Source organism: Leptopilina heterotoma, unplaced genomic scaffold, assembly GCF_015476425.1.
Source record: "Leptopilina heterotoma isolate Lh14 unplaced genomic scaffold, ASM1547642v1 Lhet_54, whole genome shotgun sequence".
Taxonomy (NCBI): domain Eukaryota; kingdom Metazoa; phylum Arthropoda; class Insecta; order Hymenoptera; family Figitidae; genus Leptopilina; species Leptopilina heterotoma.
This window is the reverse complement of record NW_025111118.1, coordinates 5,392,197-5,411,679: the sequence shown is the minus strand read 5'-3', so window position 1 is coordinate 5,411,679 and position 19,483 is coordinate 5,392,197. Positions and strand designations below refer to the sequence as shown.

General features: G+C 20.7%; 1 protein-coding gene across 3 annotated transcripts in view; it reads left to right on the top strand.

Moving 5' to 3' along the window:
- LOC122508535 overlaps nt 1-19,483 on the top strand; it is an 843,732-nt gene that overhangs the window by 274,667 nt on the left and 549,582 nt on the right. For 2 of the 3 annotated variants that reach the window (XM_043621950.1, XM_043621952.1), the window contains one exon: nt 10,761-10,815. The exons of the other annotated variant lie outside the window; for it this stretch is intronic. The gene's annotated coding sequence lies outside the window, so the exon portion shown is untranslated. The remainder of the gene's footprint in view (nt 1-10,760; nt 10,816-19,483) is intronic. 3 annotated transcript variants of the gene reach the window in all.

Here is a 19,483-nt window from a genome sequence, read left to right as displayed (position 1 = left end):
CATACTTTTGAAAACAAGTTAACTGCATGTCCGTGTTATATAATATGTTATATATATATACATGTATACGTGGACATACGGTTTTCGTCGTTTCAACTTCTGGGGTCGATGCTACCCGGAGCAACACATTTGCATTGCACAGTATTGCAACGCCTACGTTTGCATAATTAGTGCGATCATGCTCTTGAGTTCTCGCCCCCAAAGCGGACAGCTAAGAGCCTTGTATGGGTTAATTTTCTATCGCTTGGAAAACGTTATGCTTTAGGGCAAGAAGTTTATCCTGGCAAGAAGGTCTTGTACAATGCTACAATTTGCATTGTATACAATTAACCTTCTTATCTAAATTTCTTACTCTAAATTTAATACAACGTTTTTGAAGGGTGAGTGAGAGAGAAAAGGATCGTTTTATACAAAATTTGAATTTTATTGCCCATTTTTTATTTTTTTTTATTTTTTGACAATATTCTTCTTTTTAGTTGGGAGTTCAGTCATGTTCGATACGCCATTTTGAATTTTGATAATCCAATGGCGGATTCATATTCAGCGATCCCAAAAACCCCAGGGGGACAAGTTTCAAGCGAATTTGAGTGGTTTTTATTTTGCCGCCATATTGGATCCGCCATTTTGAATTGTTAAACCATCAACTGTAGAAAGGACGTTTCCAAATTGTACCTACTAAATATTATTCAGTAAAATATTACAACGAATATTAGTATTAAAATAATGCTGAATATTAACAAATACTAAACAAAAGATATTAAATATTAATAGGTACTAAATATTAATAAATTTAATTCGGTAATTTAGTAATAAATTTAGTAATATTGTCGTACTAGTATTTCTTACAAACAAATATTTCGAATTATTTTAGTACTAATAATATAACTAAATATTATTTAGTAGGAAATATTAGTTAATAATAAATATTATTTAGTAGGAAATATTAATTAGTACTAAATATAATTTAGTAGGAAATATTATTTAGTAGGGAATATTAATTAATACCAAATATTATTTAGTAGGAAATATTAATTAGTAGGAAATATTATTTAGTAGGAAATATTAATTAGTACTAAATATAATTTAGTAGGAAATATTATTTAGCAGGAAATATTAATTAATACCAAATATTATTTAGTAGGAAATATTAATTGGTAGAAAAAATTAATTGGCACAAAATATTATTTACTAGGAAACATTAATTAGTACTAAATATTAATTAGCACTAAATATTATTCAGCAAAAAAAATTAATTACTATTAAATATTGTTTAGTAGGAAATATTAATTACTACTAAATATTAATTAGTACTAAATACAGGCCTCGGATATTATTACTTTTTCGCCTTTTTTCAACTATTTTCCCATAAACGGACTTTTATCAATTTATATTAAAAAATTACGACTTTTTCGACTTTTCTTCCCAAATTTTGCAACAAAATAGCAAATTTTTAATATAAAATACAACTTATTTTGATTTTTATAGTTTGAAAAGTATAACTATAGACAAATCTTTGAAAAGTTATTTAATAATCATTTTTCTACTTAAATCTTTTGAAATATACAATTAAAAATATTTTGAATAATTAAAATTTTGTAAAATTTAATTGAAAATAAATCATTCTTTTCAAGTATTTTATTACAATTTTTAAAAATTGTCTTTTAAAAAATTTTAAGTGATAATTTTGTAAAAATTAATTGAAAATAAATCATTTTTTTCAAGTATTTTATTACAATTATTAAAAATTGACTTTTAAAAAATTTTAATGGAATATTTTTGAAAATTAAATTTTAAAAAATTTTGGAATTAATTGAATTCTCAAAAAATTGAATAAAAAATCTTCAAGTGTAAATTTAATAAAAATGAAAATTAATGGAAATTAAATTATAAAATTAATATTAAAATATTTTTGAATAAACTAATTTTCAGAATTTTTTCATTCTAATTTTTTAAAATTCAGTTATTTTCAATATTTTCGATTATATATTTCCGAAAATTCAAATACATAAAAAAATAATAACATTTCAGAATTATTTTTAATATTTTGGAGAAAAAAATTATGTTTAAAATTTTTTATTAAAATTCTTCAAAAAATTAATTAGTTTTTTTTATATTAATACAAAAATTATTTTTAGAAATTCAATTATTTTCGAAAAATTACATTACAATCTTTATAAAAAACTAATTCTTCAAATTGTTTTGTCATAATTTTTTAAGATTCAATTATCTTCGAACAAAGTAAATTAAATTTTTTTTTTAAATTTACTTTTTTAGATTTACATATTAAAATTTCAAAGAAATAATTTTTAATTAAAATTCTTCAAAAATTTGATTATTATTTTTTAAAATATTTTTTAAAAACTAAATTATTTTGAAAAGATTTTTTCAAATTTTAATTGTTTTTTCAAGATTTTACCAAATTCAATGAAAATTCTTTAAAAATTTGATTATTATTTTTTAAAAACTAAATTATTTTGAAAAGATTTTATCAAATTTTAATCGTTTTTCAAAAATTTTACCAAATTTTAATTATTTTTAAAAAGATTTTACCAAATTTCAAAATTTTTTAGACATTTTTTAATTATATTTAATTGTAAAAATATTGTCTTTCAAAAATTATTTAGAAATATTTTTAAATAATTTTAAGAATTTCTTTATTAAAATTTCTGAAAATATTCTACCATAATATCCTTAAAAAGAAAAATGGACAGTTTCAATTATTATAAGAAATTGAATTTTTTTATTTAAATAACTGAATTCTCGAAGAACTTTCGGAAAATTATTAAAAATTAATATAGATAATTGATTTAGAGATGAGGTTTAGTTCGAAATTTTAGAAAATAATTGAATTTTGGAAGGGTTTTAATTGTAATCTTTAGAAATTAATAAATTCCAGAAGTGGAAATTTTAAAAATTTTATTTTCCGTGAAAAAATAAATAAGAAGTAGATATTTAAATATTTATTTAGCAAAATTATTCGAGTTTTGATTAATTGAATTTAGAAATCAGTGAAGAATCAGGGAAATAAAAAATAAAATTTTTTGTGACAACAATGAATTAAATAAACTATTTTTTCGACATTTTTTCTATTTTTAATCGACTAAAGCGACTTTTTTGACTCGTTAAAGTCAATCCGAGGCCTGTAAATATTATTTAGTAGAAAATATTAATTACTACTGAATATTAATTAGTGCTAAATATTAATTAGTAATTATCTCTAAAAGTCGACAAACTCGAACCAAATTAACAGCTCAAAAGTCATCTTCAACTCCCGTTCTCTCTTCGCGTAAAATAGAAATATTAAAAAAGCAGTAATAAATCGTTTAAGCGAAATAAGAATGGATTTATTGACTCGGGAGCTTAAATTGCGTGCACTTTTTAGAGTGAGACTTTTGCCGCACGTCATTAAGATTCATGTATGCCACGAGGAATTAAAAGACATTCCAGAAGAAAACGAGGTCAGGGAAGTATTGTCATGAGACTTCAATTAAACATACGTAACGTTATTACGTCTTTTATCGGCTGTGAACAAAGTTTATCAAACGGTGAACTACAAGGTCGATTATTTTTTTCATTTTTTTTTTCTCAACTTTATTCCACTCACATGTTTTCACGTTTATACAATTTTATGCTAAATATGAATGTACATAAATATCAAAAGCAAAAGTTATCAACTCACTTGGAATTTTAATCAAACTAAACTAAGGCAATTTTGTTCGATAAAATTTTTTATTCTAACATTTTTTCTCATATTTTAATTATGATGAATACTTGGTGAATTTCGAGAATTATATTTATCTTTACTTTGTTATTTCAATTTCAAATATATAATTTAAATTACGTTTTTATTTAATTTAATTTATCATTTTATTTAATTTCCACATTTATTTAGTTTTTAAATTTATTTAATTTTAATTTAATTAAATTTTTAATTTAATTTTTGTAATTTTGTTTAATTTTCTAATTCATTTAAATTTATTTAGTTAAAATTTTTTTTATTTAATTTAATTTAACCTCTGGAATAAAAATTAGAAATATTTTTTGTTAGTGTTATAAAATTGATTCCCTACATTATTTATATTATTGTTCAATAAATGAAATCTGTGTTTTTAAAAGCAATTTCAATAATTAAAAGTCTAAATTATTACCAAGTAACTAACTACTAAACGAAAATCAATAATTGTTTCCGATTTGGAAAAAAAATTTTTAAAAATGCAGAGTACTTTTATTTGTAAACTGATGAAACTAAATTACTTTGACAGTTTTTGCAAAAAGAAAAAAAAATACACTCCCTTTGTTAGGGAAAAAAGGAGTAGATAAACGTACATTAACTGATGATAGTATAATAATGAGCAATTAAAAGTTTTCATAAATAAATTAAAATAAAAGCGTAATAATTAAAAGTAGGAAATAACAATGCAAATGGAAGGAACAATCGCACTTAAATCTTTACGTTCGCTTGTGTTTTACATTCAGATTGCAAGGGAGAGGGAGAGAGAGAGAGAGAGGGCATAAAAAGTCGTGAATTTCTAGTAGAGCATTTTCACTAAACAAATCTTTTCTTTCCACGTGATGTAGATCAAAAAATGTGAATGTAAATTAAAATTCCTTTTTTTTATTACACATCCTATATAAAGAACATTTCGCATAAAATTTATATCCCTGAAATTTTATATTCGTGTAAGAAAAAAATAATATTATGTTTAAAATAAAAAATTTAAATTAAGTGAAGTATAAACATAAAAATAAATAAAAAAATATGAAAATGGAGAAAATATATGTACATATATAAAAGAGTTGTAATTTTATCATTTCTTTTTAAAATAGCAAATATTACGCGCGGTATTTGCCCGCGTAGAAATGGCAAATGTGGGAAAACTATGGATTAAATTTTTTTAAGATTTCACCCATAGTTACGCCACTATGGGTTAAGTATGGGTTTTGTCCAAATCCCATAGTTAAACTTTGGCATTTTATGAATCAAACCCTTGATGAAATTTCGCCGCAAGTTGTGCCATACTATGGGACAAATATGGAGTTTCTGAGAATCACTTAATTCAAGTGTACATTCTAAATTTGAATCAGTTAAATATCATAGTTTTAACCAACAATCAGTGACTGACGTATCGCTTCTAAATTAGTCAAAAACAACTGATTGTCAGTGAAAAAATCACTGATTTTCAGTAAAATTAATTTAAAAAATTAATTATATTTGACTAATTGAATCACTTAAAAAAATCTTTTAAAATAACTATTATTTTTCAATGATAATCATAGTTTTATTTTTATCTTTTTCTTTACCCAAATAATGATTTTTTATTGAGATTCACGCTATAATATTTTTATAAATTACATCAACAATCTTTATAAATAACTATAATTTTCATAAATTATTACTAGAACTTCTTATACTTTAAAAACTGTCCAAGCAGTAAATTTGTTAATTGTTATATTTGCGTTTACAACAAATTTTTGTTGTAAAAAAATTTTTTAAATTTTAAATTTTTTTAAAATTTTTTTTGTAATTTTTTCAGTAATAATTTTACTAGGAAATCTTTCTTGATAAATGCTTTTTTGGTTACGAACAATTAATATCAATATTCAACTATTTAAAATAATTATAAACATATTTTCCGACCCGCCATGGATTTTTATTTCTAAACCCTTTATCTTAAAAAAAATTTGTTAATATAATTATCAAAACGAAAAAAAATTCTTTTTAATTTATTTTATAAACCAAGTCCTGTGCTACGCGAATAATTACCCAAATATTAATTTATTTCTTAGTTATTTCATGTAAAATGTTTTCGGGAGTGACTCCCGGAAGTAAAAAAAAATTATTTATGATACGTAAAATGTCACTTTTTTGTCTAGTGTAAATAAAATTAAAAACATAGACTAAATAATAAAAGTATAAATCATTATTATTTTAATGATTAGACTTTCGAAAAAATTGAAATAATATTTAAATTATGTTTTAAAATGTTGTTTTTCAAATAACCTAATTTTTTTATGAATCAATTACGAGAAACTGGTGATAATAAATTAATTAAAAACTAACATAATATAAAGTATTTCCAATGAACTTTTAAATTTTTCTAACACTTTTTTGTATTTTTTCAGGTGAATAAATGTAATTTTTTTAACTGAAAGTTGATTCATCACTTCAACATTAAAAATTTACGTACATTTCAATTTATATTCGTATAATTATATATTTATATATTTAGTAATAATTTAAAGGTTCTAACAAGATTCGAATTTTTATTTTCTTTTCATCGCAAATACTTTATATTACATGAGCTTTCAATTAATTTATTATTACCAGTCTTTCGTAATTAAATGATAAAAAAATTAGGTTATTTGAAAAACGAAAATTTTAAAACATAATTTAAATATTATTTGAATTTTTACTAGACAAAAAAGTGACATCTTTCGTATCATAAAAATTTTTTTTACTTCCGAGAACTTTTTTACATGGAATAATTAAAAACTAAATTAATATTTGATAAAATTCCAAAAAATATTTGACTGATAAAATTTAAACAAATTTTAAGAACCATGATTATTTCAAGTAACACTATTCAGAATTTTTCAGGAGTATTTCTGAATAATTTTCAAATAATTTCTGGAAAAAATTATTTTCGGTAAAATTCCGGAAATGCTTCCGCATGGGTATATATAAATTAAAATATTTTTTAATTTATTATTTTAAAGTATACAAATCTTTAATTTAAATAAAATATTTATTTTTTAAAAAACAAATTTCACAAAATAAAAATTTATTTAACAGAAAAGTTATTTGTAACAAAGAAACCCTCATTTATTATTGACTTATCGACATATATTTTTTTAATGATAAAAATTAAAATTTCTAAAGTCTTTTAAACTCTTAATTAAAAGATTTTATAAAAAAACACAATATTTAGTAATATTGTTTATTATTATTTAATTATTTATAATAATTATTTTATTATTTAATTATTTAATTATTATTATTGTTTAATCAAAACAAAATTACCATCCACAATTAATTAATTAATTATTTAGTAATATTTTTGAAAAAATAATTCAACTTTTTTAAAGGTATCCGGTAAAAGTATGTTTCAATAATACATCTCATTAAAAAAAATATTTTGCATTGTTTGTAATATATCTACTAGTCATTTAGTTTAAAATAAAACTATGATTGTCAGTGAAAAATAATTGTTAATTTAAAAGATTTTTTTAAGTAATTCAATTAGTCAAATATAATTAATTTTTTTAATTAATTTTAATGAAAATCAGTGATTTTTTCACTGACAATCAGTTGTTTTTGACTAATTTAGAAGCGAAACGTCAGTCACTGATTGTTGGTTAAAACTATGATATTTAACTGATTCAAATTTAGAATGTACACTTGAATTAAGTGATTCTCAGAAACTCCATATTTGTCCCATAGTATGGCACAACTTGCGGCGAAATTTCATCAAGGGTTTGATTCATAAAATGCCAAAGTTTAACTATGGGATTTGGACAAAACCCATACTTAACCCATAGTGGCGTAACTATGGGTGAAATCTTAAAAAAATTTAATCCATAGTTTTCCCACATTTGCCATTTCTACGCGGGTGATTTATTATTAATATTTAATATATGTAAATTAGAAAATTTTTTATTTCCAAATGTCAACTTTTATTTTTAAATAATTTTAGATTTAGAATTTGAAAATTTACTTGGCAACTAATAAATTAATTATTATTTATTATTTAGAAAAAATTTGAATAAAATTCCTGAAAATATTTCAATTATTTTCGAAGGGTTTAATAAAATCTTATCAAGAATTAAATTATTTTAATAAGTAATAAAATTCTTCTCATGAATTTAATTATTTTCAAATGCAATTTTAATTGAATTCCTTAAAAGAATCTAATTAATTTCAAATATTTTAATAAAAAAAATTCTGTACAAGAATTAAAGTATTTCAGACTTAAAATTATGAAAGTTACAAAAATTGTAAAATTTTGGTTAAAAAATGTTACATATATAGTTGAAAATTTTTAAATTCACTCAACACAAAATTATGGAAAATAATTTCTAACTTTTATTCGTAAAAATAATATCGTGATAATTATAATTTTTTTAAAATTAAAATTCGTCTATTTTAAAATATCATCACTATATAAATTTCCACATTATTTTTAATTAATAATTGGTGATTGTCTGAGTGGAAATGAAAATTTTAAGGAAATCATGTTCATTAAAATTAAATAAATGCGACATTTTTCAATGTAATATTGAAGGAGGAAATTTTTAAAAAATTTTTCGCAATCAATCTTGAAGATGAAAATAAGAAGATTAGACTCATTGTTAATTTATGACTAATGAGTGAAATTGAAACGTTAATTTATTGAAATGTCTGGCAAGCATGAGAATTTAACAAGATGAGTTTGAATTTTCGATTCTCGTCAGTATTTCCATACGATTTCCAATAAGAAAGGTAATCCAACTTATAACTGTCTGTTATAGTCATATATATATCGTCTCTTCCTTTTCTACAATATATACATTTCTCTCTCTCTATTTCTCTCTCTTTCTCCCCTATTCTCTCCTTTCTCTCTCTCTCTCTTACTCTCAATTTTTCTCGTTTCAAATTTTTTTTTAGAAATCTAAAAAAAATTATTTTATTAAAATAATTGATTACTTTTCTTTTGTCAATTAAACATTTACTTCAATCAAATAATTTTTATTCAATACATTTAAATGGTTGATATTTGCTTCAAAAATTAGAAATTGAAACGAAAATTAATGGTTGAAATAATTTTTTTCGAAATTATTTTTCTGAAATTATCAAATTAATTATAAAGTGAATCAAATTAATACCGAAAATTTGGATCAATGCGTAAATACCGTAAAGGTCCGTAAATTTACTTCAAATCCGTAAAAGTCAGTTTTTTTTAAAAAAAAGGTCCGTAAAGTCCGTAATTTGATTTAAAAAAGGACACAAAGTTCGTAAATTGAACGATATAATTTGGAGAATTTTAGAGAAATTACAAATGATTGCAGAAATTCAATTATTTTTAAAAGTAATAAAATTCTTCTCCAAAATTCAATTATGTTTAAAATTTTTTTTAAATTTTCGTCAAAATTTCAATTCTTTTCTGAAATAATTAAATTCTGCTGTGAAATTCAATTATTTTCAAAAATTTTAATAAAATTCTACGCAAACACTTAATTATTTTCATAAAATAATAAAAATTTCACAAAAATTCAATCATTTACAAATTTTTTATAAATTTCTTCGCTATAGGGTAACTGCACCAATTGCCGAGGGTGCTCCAATTGTCGAGGATAATAATTTTCTTTTTTAGATAAATAGTATAATATATAATATTTAGGAACAAAAAAAATTTCTAAATAATCTTTGTATTTTCAACTGTATATTTATATATACAAATTTCGTAGCGATTCTACTAAAATAATTATTTAATTAATATTATAATTCACTGCTGTGAAATTTACACGAATCTCCATTTTCTTAATACTTCAGGTTGATTAAAACAGATTTTTAGAAATGCAAATTAAACGTATTTATAATGACTTTTTGTGTACAAAATTATTATTATAATTTTGTACACGAACTAAATTAATTTTGTATGCATGTTTTTTTGTTAAAAAAAAATATTTAATATTTTTTAAAAGCAAATCATCGGTATTTGGTTCCTTTTTTTTGACAGTTCCATTTTTCGAGGTAATGACTCGAAAATTGGTGTAGTCACTTTTTTCGCTGATGTACCATTTATCGATGGTTAAGTGTTTATTTACTAAACGTCAAACATAAATACCAAACATTTATAGGTACAGAGAAAAAGAAAAAAAATGCTCCAAAAATTTACAACCAACAGAAAATAATCACCAAAAAAAAAACAAGGAAGACGGAAAAAAAATTAATAAAAAAATACATTATTTAAAACTAAAAAATTTTGTACTATAGTTTAATTATAATTAACCATTATATTTACAGTTCGTAATAAAAGTTTATTTTATTCGTTTACAAATTTAATGTGACTTAAATTAATTTATTTTTTCAATTAATGTCTGATTAACAAAATTGATTAAATTTAATTAACTTATATTTATAAAAGTTTAAAAAACAGTTAAATAATTTTCTGTCCTGTATCATCTACTATAAAAATGTTTTATATCGATATTATAAATTATTCAATTATAGTTAAATAAATATATTTGTTTTCTGGTAATGTTCTATAATATTTTTATCTAAAAAATAAATATCTACTCGATTTTCTAATATCTGTACAGGTTAATTGTTAGGTTATATTGGGTTATATGTTTAAAAATGTCATACCCTCGACAATTGGAACAGACCCTCGAGAAATTAGCACAAGACCATCGACAAATGGTGCTTTTGCTCTATTGACTTTTAAATATATTTTTTGCTTAACAATTTAGTTTATATTAAAAAAATAAATATGAATATTAAACATTATTAGATCCTTCGTCTAAATATACAAAAATCAAATTTTAAAGTGCATTTACTTCCGAGAAAAAAAATGTCAAAGTCACATGTTGCCTAAAACCCTCGACAATTGGTACAGTTACCCTATAATAGAATTATTTTGCTAAATAATAAAATTCTTTTTAGGAATTCAAATATTTTTACATAAATAATAAAACTCATCGCAGAATTTCAATTATTTTTAATAAAATTTTAATCGAATTCTTCGATATTAACAATTGTCATTGTTCTTTGTTTGTTGCAGGTAATTTTTCTCTTTCTGCTACACTTTCCATTGCGCTTTTGGTTTCATCAATTTGGTAAGAATTTTATTAACAATATTATTAATATATTTAATATTATTAATCTATTAAATATTATTAATATTAATATTATTAATATTAATATTATTATTGAAGTAAAAAAAGCAACAATAAATAAACATTTATATTATTTTTCATTACAAAAATTGTAATTTTTGAAAATATTTCTACTGAAAAAAATTTCGTATGTTTAAACGTTCAAAAATTCAGGAAAATTAAAATTATAATAATTCGTAAAATTAAGAAAGTTAATTAATAGAAAATTATAATTAATACTAGCAACAATGTAATAAAATCCTTCGCAGAAATTTAATTATGTTCAAAAATAGTAAAATTCTTCTTAGGAATTCCATTATTTTCAGAAATAATAATACCCAATGGAGAATTTCAATTATTTTTAATACAATTTAATACAATTTTTTTTATTAAAAATTGTCGAAAGAATTTAATTATTTAAAAATATGATAATAAAATTCTTTATGTGAATTGAAATTTATGAAACATTCAATTGTTCAATAAATTATTTATATTTGTATTTAAATAATTGAATTCTCGTAGAATTTTCTAATAAAAATTGATTTAAAAATGAATTTCTGTTAAAATTTTAGATAATAATTGAATATTCAAAAATTTTAATAAAATTCTTGGCAAAATTTCAATTATTTTCAAAAATTTTCCTCAATTCAATCATTTTTGACATAGGTATCTACTATTCTAATAAAATTATACAAAAGAATTTATTTATTTATTTAAATTCAATTATTTAAAAAAGAATTTAATAAAATTCTACACAAATCTGTAATTATTCTCAAAAAATAATAAAAATTTCACAGGAATTCCATTGTTTACAAATTTTTTTTTTATAAATTTCTTCGCAATCATTCAATTATTTTCATAAATAATAAAATTTTTACAGGGATTCAATTATTATCGTAAATAATAAAATTCTTTTTAGGAATTCAATATTATTTTCATAAATAATAAAACTCATTGCAGAATTTCGTTTATTTTTAATACAATTTTTTAATCGAATTCCTCGAAAACTGTAGACAATTATTCATATAAATTTTATTAAAATCCGTCAAAAGAATTTAATTATTCATAAAAATTTTATTAAAATTCGTCAAAAGAATTCAATTATTTAAAAATTTCTCGATAAAATTATTTATGAGAATTTAATTTTAAGAAATATGCAATTATTCAATAAATTGTTTTTTTTTGTTTAAATAATTGAATTCTAGTAGAATTTTCTCATAAAAATTGATGAAAAAATGGATTTCAGTTAAAATTTTAGATTGTAATTGAATATTAAAAGCAATAGAGCGTGAATTTTTAGAAATAATTGAATTTTGAAAATGTTTTAGATTCAAATCTTTGAAAATTTGAATTTTTCATATTTTTAACTAACAATTCTGTGAAATTATTTTTTTTTCAGAAAGTTTAATTGCGGATTTTTTTAAAAATTATTTGAAGTTTTTATTTTTTAATATATATATTTAATTGAAGAATTTGCGAATAATTGAAATTTTGCAGAATAGAATATTGTAAATATATGGATTTTGAAAATTGTCGAAGAACTTTTTGGAAAATTAATTGATTTAAAGAAAAATTATTTGAGTCAAGTAAATATTTATTTGACAATTCCATTGTCTGTATAATTTAAAAAAAAAATTTCTAAAAAGAACTAAAAACATTAAAAAGTTATAATCTCCACCCCCCAGCGAGACTCGATTCTTCTAAACAAGAATTAACATCACTTTGAACTAGTTATATAATCAGATGCAAAATACAAGAGTATAAAAATAGAGGGGGAGGAGGAAAGGCTTATTGTAAATTTTCCTGGCTTTAATAACATATTTTTAGCATTTAATTAACTGTTATTTTGATCCAATTTAGTGTTTCCAGTGCGATAACAATGTTAATTAAAATGGAATTTATCTCAACCTTAGTTAGGGAAATGAAAATGATCTCTCTCTCGCTCTCTCTCTCTCCCTCTCTGATGGCTGGTTGTGAGGATATTGTGTTATCAAGTTGGTTGATTCCGCGGGTTGTCGATTTTCATTATTGTCATTAGGCTGAAGTGATCTCAACGGTACACAAAGATTAAGGATCTCTTGCAAAGTGATGGAAGATGTGCGGGTGGGAGGTAAAGGGCATCCTTCACTTAATTAAGATATTAGGTTCGTTAGACTAATTTAATAAGCGTTTATCCTTGGTTGGTCCTCTCGTGAGTGTTTCGACTACTTTGGTTCTTCCTTGTGTGTGTATATATATATGTACAATAAAACGGGAGGGGGAGGGGGTGGTTTTCACTAACTAAAATCATATTCAGTGTTGCTTTTCGAAAATTGACAATATTCATAAACACATTTAACAGCATTCCTCTCTTATTAGTTGAGAATAAGAAGAGATGAATTTTTAGTGCAATAAAATAACGTTATGTTACTATATTTTCAAAAAATATTCGAAATTCAATTATTTTCAATATCTAGTATTTTCATCAAATTTCGCAAAAGAATTCAATTATTTAAGAAAAAAAATTCATAAAATTCTAAGCAAGAATTCAATTATTTTCATAAATAAATAAAACTCAACGAAGAATTTCAATTATTTTTAATACTATTTTCAATTAATTAATGAAAAAATTCAATTATTTTTACAAATAAAATTTTCCATAAGAATTAAATTATTTAAGGGCATTTGAACCTTAATGAGGTTACAGATTATGCAAAGCATGTGTGACGTCATCAAGGTTCAAATGCCCTTAAAATAAAATTTTCTTAATATTTATTATATTTCGAAAAAATTAATTATTTAAAACAATGTTTATAAAATTTTTCTGAAAAATTCAATTATTTTTAAAAATAACAAAATTTTTCACAGAAATTCAATTCTTTTTATAAACATTTTAATAAAATTTTGTCGCAATAATACAATTATTTTCATAAATAATAAAATTCTTCTCAGGAATTCAATTATTGTTGAAAATTTTAATAAAATTCTCAGCAACTCTTCAGTTATTTTCATAAAATAATAAAATTCATCGAAGGATTTCAATTATTTTTAATACAATTTTTCAGGCATTGCTCGAAAAATGAAATTATTCTTAAAAATCTAATTTCTAATTAAAAAAATCTAATTAATTTTTGAAAAAATTAATTATTTAAAAAAAATGTTTTTTTAAATTCTTTGGACGAATTCAATTATTTATAGGTAAAAATATTAGAATTTTTCACAGGAATTCAATTATTTTCATATATTTTAAATTTTTAATAAAATTGTTCGAAAGAAATCAATTTTTTTAAATACAATTTTAATTAAATTTTTTTCAAATAATTAAATTATTCCTTTAGATTTTAATTAAATTCTTCCCAAGAATTCAATTATTTACATATAAATAATTTTTCGAAAGAATTCAATTGTTTCGACAAATATCAAAATTATTCCCGAAAATTCAATTATTTTGAGGCATTTTAATAAAATTCTTTGGAAAATTCAATTATTTTCATAAATAAAAATATTCATCGCAAGAATTCACTTATTCACTTATTTTTAAAAGTATTAAATTTCTTCTTCGAAATTTAATTATTTTAAAAAATTCTAATAAAATCTATTTCTAAAATTGAAAAATTTGATACAACGAAAGATTAATTAATTATCCTTAAAAACATTTCGCAATTCAATGATTTTCAATATCTACTATTTTCATTAAATGTCCAAACAGAATTCAATTATTTAAAAAATTTTTTGTTAAAATCTTTGTAAGAATTAAATTATTTTCATGAATAATAAAAATCTCTCATAAATTGAATTATTTAAATTAGAATTTTCATATAAAATTAGTCGAAAGAAATCAATTAAAAAAATTTTAATAAAATTTTTCTTTATTTTTTTCAAAAATAATAAAATTCTTCTCATGAATTCGATGATTTTTGAAAATTTTAATAAAATTCTTAACAACTATTGCATTATTTTCATAAATAATAAAATTAACCGCAGGATTTCAATTATTTCTATAATACAATTTTACAGGAATTGCTCGAAAAATATAATTATTTTTAAAAATTTAATTTCAATTCCTCAAAAAAAAATTATTATTTAAAAAAATGTTTTTTTTTGAAATTTTTTGGAAGAATTCAATTATTTACGAAAATATTAGAATTTTTCACAGGAATTTAATTATTTTCATAAATACATAACAATATTCATCACAAGAATTAATTTTTCTTTTAAAGTAATAAATTTCTTCTTGGAAATTCAATTATTTTAAAAAGTTATAATCAATTTGTTTAACTGAAAAATTTGATTCAACGGAAGGTTAATTATTTTCAAAAACTTTTCGCAATTCAATGATTTTCAATATCTACTATTTTCATAAAATTTCCAAATAGAATTCAGTTATTTAAAAAAAATTTTTCTAAAAATCTTCGTAAGAATTCAATTCTTTTCGTGAATAATAAAAATTTCTCAGGAATTCAATTATTTAAATTAGAATTTGGATACAATTATTCGAAAGAAATGAATTATTTAAAAATTTTAATAAAATTTTTTGCAAGAAGTAAATTATTTTTATAAATATTTAAATTTTTTAATGAATAATAAAATTTGTTGCAAAAATTAAATTTTTTCAGCAGGATAAGAAAGAAGTAAATATTTTTTATGAAAATTAGGAAAAAGTCAGAAAAATAAAATATTAGAATAGAATTTTTGTCAGTTTTCTGAAGTGTCTGAAACGAGTTTTTTTGATCGTCAAGTTTAATTTTTCGATATCTACTTTTTTACTAATTTTTTAGTTCGAAAGCTACTTTTTTAAAATTAATTATCGAGTGCGAAGTCTGACATATAGAATTTATATAGAATAGAAAAAAAAATATTGACATTTAGCTAAATTTGTATTTTTAACGAATTGGAAAATAATTTGAGTCTAATTTGATTCAATGAAATATTTTTCCTTTTTAATTTTAATGATAGTCGTAAAATTACAACTGTAACTATATGCATACATACTTAATATTAATGAGAGTAATTTACTGACAAGCTTATTATATGTTCATTATTATGTTGGTTTCCACCTACTTTACAAAAGACCATTTCAATGTCAAAGTAAACTTTTCCTCATCTCGTTCAAATATATATATATAGCAAAGTTGGTCGTCTCTGCAAAATGTTATCTTGTTATGAAATTGAAACAACAGTTGAGTGTAAACTGCACTCGAAAATTGCAAATCTCCTAAAAGCGGGAAATGAAATTGGATTATCGTTTATAAACAAAAAAAAAAAAGAAAAAAAAGAAAAGAAAGCAATTCCATTTTGCGGGGTAAAGTTTTATATATATTTTTCTAAATAGCATAAGTTTTTTCTTTTAAAAAAAATCTATATTTGTGGTTTTTTTTTTTTGAAGGGAAAAAAAAAGTTTTTGTTATTTGAAAACTATTAAGCATCGAGCAATTTTGTTAAGTAGGGTGAACGATTTTCGACTAAAATACCCGCAATTCCTCCCCTCTCCCCTGCCTTCTTCTGTCTCTATGTATAAAAGATTAGAGAGTTCACGTGAATAAATTGTCGGTTGAAATGAAACTGAAGGAAATTGCAATAGCAAATGTAATTTAATTAAAGCACTTCCTCTCTTCAATCGGATCAGAGCTTTCAAAAAGTTCTGCCCTTTGTATTTTCCTTGAAAGAATCCTTATACAAAATGAAGGAAAATGTAAATTAAAAATTCCAGAGGGTTTAGTTATTCTTTTTTTTTTTTTTTTGTACTTTTCCTCTATTTTGCAATATACATACAGTTTAATAATTTTTGTTTTTATCGATTGAGAGAAAATTCTTTTGCGCATTGCTGACTTGAAATCCATCAAAAATTGCAATAAATAGTTTATTGCATCAATTATTGATACATTAAATTTATTGCAAACCTTTATTTGACTCTAAAATTTTGCAGGGTTCGAACTTGGTACGTAAATCCCGTAAAAGTCCGTAACTTTGCTTGAAGTCCGTTAAAATCCGTTTTTTTTAAAAAAGGTCCGTAAAATCCGTAATTTGATTGAAAAAGGATGAAAAGTTCATAAATTGTACGATATAATTTGGATAATTTTTAGAGAAATTATAAATGATTATAAAAATTCAATTACTTTAAAAAAAAAAAATAAAATTCATCGCAGAAATTCAATTAGGTTCAAAAATTTTTTCAAATTCGTGTCAAAATTTCAATTATTTTTAGCAGTAATTAAATTCTTCTTTGAAATTCAATTATTTTTTTATTTATTTATTTATTTCAAGTATCAACGAGCTAACAAAATAAAAAACGCCCTTTCTTACAAAGTACTAATATATAAGAAAAGGATAAAAGAGAAAAAAATTACAATGAATAATTAATTAATTATTTGATAACGATTAGTTAATTAATTATTTTCAAAAATTTTAATAAAATTCTTGTCAAAATTTCAATTTTTAAAAATTTTTCCCAATTCAAATGATTTTCAATATTTACTATTGTAATAAAAATTTCCAAAAGAATTCAATTATTTAAAAAAAAAATTTTATAAAATTCTACAGAAACCTTTAATTATTTTCAAAAAATAATAAAGATTTCACAGGAATTCCATTATTTACAAATTTTTTCGCAATTTCAATTATTTTCATAAATAATAAAATTTTTACAGGAATTCAATTATTTTCATAAATAATAAAATTTTTACAGGGATTCAATTATTTTCGTAAATAATAAAATTTTTACAGGGATTCAATTATTTTCGTAAATAATAAAATTCTTTTAGGAATTCAATTATTTTTAATACAATTTTAATCGAATTCCTCGAAAAAATGTAATTATTTTTTAAAATTTTATTAAAATTTTATTAAAGTCAAAAGAATTTAATTATTTAAAAATTTATTGATAAAATTCTCTATGAGAATTCAATTTTAAGAAACATGCAATTATTCAATAAATTGTTTTTTTGTATTTAAATAATTGAATTCTTGTAGAATTTTGTCATAAAAATTGATTAAAAAATGGATTTCAGTTAAAATTTTAGATTATAATTGAATATTAAAAGCAATAGAGCGTGAATTTTTAGAAATAATTGAATTTTTAAAAGGTTTTAGATTAAAATCTTTGGAAATCTGAATTTTTCATATTTTCAACTAACAATTCTGTGGAAATAATTTTTTTTGAGAAAGTTTAATTGCGGATTTTTTAAAAAATTATTTGAAGTTTTTATTTTTTAATATTGAAAAATTTACGAATAAATGAATTTTGTAAAATTGAATTGTAAATAAATGAATTTGAAAATACTCGAAGAATTTTTTCAAAAATTATTAAAAATAATGGATTTTTGGGAGAATTTTAGTTAAAAACACGAATAAAAAATTAAGTTTTGTAAAAGTTACAAATTATTGCAGAAAGTCAATTATTTTCAAGAGTTAAAAAATAATATAATTCTTCTTAGGGATTCAATTATTTTCACAAATAATAAAACTCATCGTAGAATTTCAATTTTTTTTAATACAATTTTAATCAAATTTCTCAAAAAATGTAATTATTCTTAAAAATTTTATTGAAATTCATCAAAAGAATTCAATTATTTAAAAATTTGTTGATAAAATTTGTTTATGAGAATTCAATTTTAAGAAATATTCAATTATTCAAAAAATTATCTTTATTTGTATGTTTAAATAATGGAATTCTCGTAGAATTTTTTAATAAAAATTGATTTAAATATTAATTTCAGATTAATCTATTTATTATCTATTTATGAAAATAATTGAATTCTTTCAATACAAATTTTATTACAATTTTCTTAAATAATTGAATTCTTTTGAGAAATTTTATTACACTTGTAAAAATAATTGAATTCTTGCGAAGGATTTTATTAGAATTCATGTAATTAATTAACTTTTTTTGAAAAATTCTGAGAAATTCAATTATTTCATAAAATTTAAATAAAATTTTTTAAAAAATTCTATTATTTAAACAAATTTTGACAAAATTCTTTACAGGATTTAGTTAATAAAATTTTTCCTAAATACGATTCAATAATTTTCAATACAATTCTTCTTAAGAATTCAATTATTTTCGTAAAAAAATAAAATTCTTCGAAGCAATTTAATTATTTAAGAAATTTTAATAAAATTCTTCCCAAGAATTCAATTCTTTTCAGAAATAAAATTTTTCACAGGAATTTAAAAATTTAATAAAGAATTTAATAAAATTCTTTGTCAGATTTCAATTATTTTCAATTTTTTAATGAAATTTCTCAATGGAATTTACTTCTTTGTTATTTTCAAGAAGTTTTAAAACATTCTGAGAAATACTAATTATTTAAACAAATTTGAATAAAATTCTTTACTAGAAATTAATTCTATTTTCATAAATAATTAGAAACTTAAAATTTTAAATTATAATTGAATTTTGATTTTTTTTTTTGAAATTATTTTAATTTTTTATTTTCTAATATATATTTAATTGAAGAATTTACGAATAATTGAAATTTCGTTAAATTAAATATTGTAAAGAAATTAATTTGAAAATTGTCGAAGAACTTTTTTGAAAATTATGAAAAATAATTGATTTAAAGAAGAATTTTTGGTTCAAAATTCTTGTAAATAATATAATTGAATTGTAAATGATTATATCACTCGGTCATGTTTTATAGTTATTAAAATT